This window comes from Hevea brasiliensis, chromosome 2 (assembly GCF_030052815.1).
Source record: "Hevea brasiliensis isolate MT/VB/25A 57/8 chromosome 2, ASM3005281v1, whole genome shotgun sequence".
NCBI classification, from domain to species: Eukaryota; Viridiplantae; Streptophyta; class Magnoliopsida; order Malpighiales; family Euphorbiaceae; genus Hevea; species Hevea brasiliensis.
In genome coordinates this window covers 71,335,663-71,342,145 of record NC_079494.1, presented here as the reverse complement: position 1 = coordinate 71,342,145, position 6,483 = coordinate 71,335,663, and positions in this window count along the sequence as shown.

The window sequence follows — 6,483 nt, the reverse complement described above, 5'->3', positions numbered from 1 at the left end:
AGTCTTATAACAATTCCTGATGTATCATAGTTCGGGTTAGATAACTGAGTCAATGACTCTAGCTATCTTATAACTATAACCTTTCGATATTCTAACTTTAGAGTTTTAAATCCCTATGTAGGAATTTCAAACTCATTTCCGATAATAAAATTCTGTTCTGGTAGAACTCTACCAAAACAGATGTCGTTTGCAATTATTCTAATCTTGATGTACTATTGAGTAGCATGTAGATCTACACAATAATCTCAAGTCAGTACTGTAATCTGCAGCTTACAGTACAAACATCAAGAACATTGCATAGTTACTACAATACATCCCAATAGACTAAACTTTCCTATAAATTTTTCCTTTTTCGAATTCACTAATATCCAAAACTTATTCTGATTACAATATCCATTAACAATTATTAATAGTAATATCTTTGCCCTTATCTAGAGCAATTATATTACTGTAGCTTACTTTAAGGTCCTGTTGCCTTATATTAAGTAGGCTCACTAATTAGCTTTATAATGTCTTGTATGCTAGCAAATACTCTTCGCTGACAAACTCTTCCAAAACTAATGTCAATCATACTTATTATCATAGTTTATATCCTAAATGACTATTCACTAATACATCAAAATTTATTCCCATGCAAAGGAATAGCAACAGAACATATAATTCTAACACTAACATACAAATAAGTAGTGCTAGGATCAAATAATAACTAATTGTTTATTCCAAAAATTAAGAACTTACCAGAAGCTATATCCGAAGTTTCTGCTCTTTCTCCTTGGCACATAGTGGATGCTCTGACTAGTGCGCTACTATATTCGGGTTGATTCACTGTGTTATGGTTGTGAGGAGTACCAACTCTATTTTTATCTGGGCCTTGACCAACTATCTGTAAACTTCGGAGAGCAGGTCGATGTGCTCTAGTATAATCTCTAGCAAAATGTCCAAGCTTTCGACAATTGTAGCAGGCTCTAGTGGCCTAACGACAAATACCCCCGTGTAACTTGCCATATACCTCACAGACACGAATAGTGTAGGAACTTCTAATTCTTTACTGATTAGTTTTCGATTGCTTCTGCCCTGAAGATTCGCCTCTGTGATATCCATGAGTTCGGGGTTCCTCAAATACTTTTCTCTTTCCTACACCGCTACTTAGACTTTGACCCATAGGTTTCTCCCTTTTCTCTATTTCATGTTGCCCTTGTGGGGGTTGGGTCTGTACTTGGGCTTGAGCTGATAGACTATAAGCCATTTGTTAAAAGAAGGTGGCCTGTTGCTGGGCCATTTGCACAGTAATTTGTACTGGTGGAACTGGTACAGTCAGGCCTTCGACACTCTGAGGAGCTGAGGCCTCCCCTTCTGCCTCAACTATAACTGGTTGTTCTACTGTTTTATCTCCCTCTTCCATTTCTATTCACAAAATCTTCTTTTCCTGAGACAACCTACACAAGGAGAATTCTCTCCATTAGTTCATATTTATGATGTAAATGTATTATATGTATCAAACATTTGAGCAGTTGTATTTACTGACAAAATATTTCAAATTCACAGTTCAAAATTTACTTTAAAACCATTGCTCTGATACCACTAAATATGTCACACCCTACTCCTCCGTAAGGCATAACATGATCCCGTAGTACACCTAATGAATTACCGTACTTCGCCTACCGGTAATCCATTAAATATACTACAAGGGATTTTAAAATAATTTTCATTCATTTTTAAGTTGGTGGGTAATTTTTATCAAGTATTAAAAACCTTTAATTGACACTAAGTCATAAATCAAATTCTCGATTAAAATCTGGTGTTGCAAAAATTTTTCCAAATTTTGGCAGAGTACCGGCTGTATTTTGAGAAAAAAGTTCTTCAAACCTGAAAGGAAAACACTTCCAATATATTTTCTCAACCACAACTCCACTACAAATCATTTTCATATCCCAATTCAACACAATCAACTCAATTCAATTTTCAAGCCATACATGTGTTCAAAACTCAAGAGGAAATTTGAATATCATACTCATTAGGATAATAAAATTAAAATTACAACAATATACAAGTAAAGAAATTCTCAAATTAAGATTACAATAATTTGATTTCATTACATACCAAAATAATATTACAAGAGTTTTTGTACAACTACTCAAACAATTTACATACATATAATTACATGCATACATCAAACTCTAATGTATAAGGGTCTACCTCTAATATACCCGAAGCTAATCCCAATGAGTCTTCAAGGGGTAGCTACTGGAAATCTCACTCGACTGCTCTATCTTTACTTTCACCTGCGACAGCATACAAAACTATCACTGAGTGGTGAACTCAATGGTGCACAACTGTAATTTAAAATATAATATACAATACCTTGCCAAAATCTTAGCAAAGAATTTGGAAACCTTGAAATTCAATCAAAATTCTAAAAATCAAAATATTCATTTCCAATAAAATAAATCATTTGTTAAAAAGACTCTGCTCAAGAATTTCAATTTATCAAATCATAACTAAACATTTAAAGTAATTCCAGTAATTTATGGAAACAAATCTTAATTTCAATAAAATCAATTATGCATAACTCCCATTTGAAATCATAATTCTTACTATTCAAAATCCATTCTTCATCTCACTAACTATGCAAGACTAATCCGTAAAGGCCATCTTCGGGGTGATTATAACTCCCTATAGTTGGGGAGATCGAATCGGGATTCTAACTCCCTATGGTCGGGTAGGTCGAATCATCATGCACAGTACACACCATAATAATGCAACTTCTAAAAGGGCCAATGAAAAACTTAGATCTAACCTCTAATAAAAGGAGAATCTAAGCCTGTGCAGGTACCATGGTAATCAAAACAAAGCAAACTCCATTGTCTCCTCAACAAATGAAAGGATGGGTAATAACCTAGTCAAGCATCTATAGTGAGATATAAAACAATATAATGAACTCTTTGTCCTTTTTGTGAGCATAAATCATAGCACAATTCAATTCAATGTCAATTCCAATATCCAATAATTTTTATGCCCATCACAATTCAAAACGTCAATTTGTATTTTTTTTTCCATGCAAATCCCATTTCAATCACAAATTTCTGAAACTGGATTCATTCAATCCATATCAAAAATAAAATCATAACTTAATCATTTTCTCACAACTAAACTCATTTATACCATAACACATTTTAATAACCATTGAAATAAATTCAATAATTGGTAAACATAATACATAAAGAAACTAAAATCCTTTAACCAAATAAAATATGCAAAACTTTAACAATGTAAAACTAGTTGTGCACAAACCTCTCTGTTGACTAATTTACTCGACCTTTCATTTCTCCTTCGAAATTTCCCTTTTTAACTGAAACACATAAATTTAAAGTGCTTTAGTATCCATTTCTAATACTTAAATTCCAATAATTTTTTTTGCAGACTTATCCTACCTATTATGGTTTATAATTTCGGGTCTTTCACATTTTTGTGTATAGTGATACTATTTATGGTACTATTCAAGTCAAAATATTGACTTTTCCATACTTAATAGGTTTATTAATTCTAATTGCCTTCATATACCACATTTTGGGTGTTAATTTTGTTGGCATTGATTGCCAATTCAATTTTTAAGTCTCCTAAAAGAAATTGTAAATTTTAAGTTTTGGGTCACTGTATTCTACTGTTCCATTGATCTAGTTATTGTGGAAATTTGGCTAAATGTCCTTCATCAAAGTTGTTCCTTATTATCTTAACTTTAATTCCCCTTTTGAATCACTCCATTTGGAGTTTTTTTAGCTCAAGTTATGCCTATTTTTCTAAGGCTGGCTGGATTGATTCAAACCCAGAAATTTTGGGTAATTTCTGGTTCTGGCAGTTTTGGTGACCTAACTTTAGGTGATAATTCAACTTGGTTATGGGCAGAATTTGGGTTGGTGTTCTTCATAAAAGTTGTAGTGTTATGCCATATCTTTCCAATGCTACAAAAATCAGGTCATTTGGACCTTCCTAGACCAAGTTATGGCTAAATGAACAGACACTGTTTATTTGGTCATTTTTGTATAATAGCAGTGTACGAATTTCAAGTTTGACCTAATTGTTCACTAACTTAGAGTCACTTTCTAGGCATGGTTTCTATATGAAAAATGTGTCATTACGTGTCTATTTTTATCTCCAATTGGCTTTACACCAATTGGAGTAGTAAAATTATAGTTTTGGTCCCTAAAAGGGACCTAGGTCAGGCTATCCAGTAATGACCCCTCAACAATCTGAATTTGACTTAACTTCTCACCATTCAAACACATTCTAAATTACACCATTTAACCATTTTAAACCTCACTAACTACCTTAATTCATAGATAATTTAACAAATCAAGGTAGAAAGAAAAACTTACTTATGAGCAGAATTTTATCCCCTCTTTTCTTCAATTTCTTTCAATTCTTAACCTTCTAATCTCCCTCTTGAGGTTCCATTTGAAGTTTCTATTGTTTTTTACCAAGAATTTATGGCTTAATTTGGGTTTTAAAAGCTTGGTAACAAGCTTCCATGGAGAAAATTAGAGAGAATTGGGAGAGGAGAGAGGGACGGCTAGGAGGTTGAAGACAACTTTTCATTTTTTTTTCTTTTTATGAGTATTTATCCTAAAAGTTGACTTGGTCAAATTCTTAATCAAATGGGAAATTAATTTTGAGGTCATGTAGGTGATGGCACTATGATGTAATAATCCTATTTTCTTTTCTTTTTCTTTTCCTTTCTTTTTCTCCATACTTCTTAAATTTAATTCTATATTTCAAAATTTTCATTTCTTAGATTTTATTGAACAGTTAGGTTATGAGTCACCTTTAGGGGTGAATTGACCAATTTACCCCTCACCGGTCTAATCTAGTTTGCCAATAATACTGTGTTTCTCCCAGAACCCTGATCTAATTATTTGATCTAGTTCTCTACCTTTTCCTGTGATTTTCACATTTCCCTTAGCTTCGCAATTTTTCTTAGGCCTGCGGTGTCATAATGCCGTCTGCAATTTAATTTTGGTGACCGATCATGATCACTTCCTGGTGCAGTCACCCATCGCTGTGACTCCCTGCTCATTTAACCTTTTACGTTCTATTTTTCTGATCTGTATTTAACCTTCTGATAATCACTACTAATTTCTATTCAGAGTTTTTCTAGGTGACTTAAATATGATTCTAATCCTCTTAATTGTCCGGACCGACACCGATCACCGATCATCGGAACAGTGATTTACACAGGACTATACATATAGGGGTTTTATAGGGACTCAAAAGGTGAAGGATTCAAGGATAGCTCCCATTCGAGTAAGGTGGTTGATAGGCTTCAAGAGATGAGTAACTTTAACTTTAATAAAATGGAAACAATTTACAGGTAATTAATGATTATCCTCATGCATAATGTCATATATGTTTAGGTTGTACATATATTGAACACGAAGATATTGCATAATTACATAATTTTTTATTGGTGCATTAATGGATATTGGATGAGCCACTGACTGACTCCCCCATGTTTATGATTATGTAGTGTTACATATATTATGGATCCATTAGTTTACTCGCTGAGCTTGTGTAAGTTTACCCCATTCCCCTAACCCTCAGATGCAAGGTTACAGGACTAGAAGAGTTCCTTTAAGAGAGAGCTCTAGGGGTAGCTTTAGCTTTCTCCTTATGTATAATGTGTGGGTAGATGGACATGTAAATTATGAATGGACAGTACTATGCTGGTGATTAAAGAAAATTAGAGTTTTGTAATAATTTTAAGTATGATAATGATGATGTATATGTTATGTTTACCCTTTTTTGGAGTATGTATGTGAACCATTATGCTTTAGCACTTATATATGTGAAGGTTCCAATCACGAACCATTTTATGACAAAAAAATGTTTATTTATGTACGAAAAGACTAAAGCATAATGGTCTGAAGTATGTTTATATGGTGAGATATAGGAAAGTATGTATGTTTTATAGGTTTTTAGGCTTGCTATGGGTTTCGATAGCCATAAACTAACTTGATCCCTAGAGCTGGTAATGGCCCCTGGTTTGTGACATTAAAAGTTGGTATCAGAGCCCTAGGTTAGATGAGTGGGCCTAGATGCTAGGAAAAGTGTAAAAGAGAGGTGAAAGGAAGTATGTTGACTAGTACAGACCAGCACAGTTAGGAAAATACATATCCAATAGGATTAAGTCCCTGTATATTATGTGATGAATGTTATGTGCATGTTAGGTTTCATGTTATGTTTGATTATATGCTACGTGCTCATTTAAATGCACATGAACTTTTAACACTTCTTACCTACTTTTAGAAATGCGAATTGAAGATGGTCTACTAGGTTGACCAGCACTCCACTTGAGAATGAGGGTATTGGAGTACTACTCGTCAACCCTATTATAAGGGAGAGAGCAAATAGAGGTGGAAGAAGAGAATCTTCAAGAGGTCCTAGAAGGTCCTTTAAAATCAGTAGGGAGATTGCACAAGCACCCAGAAT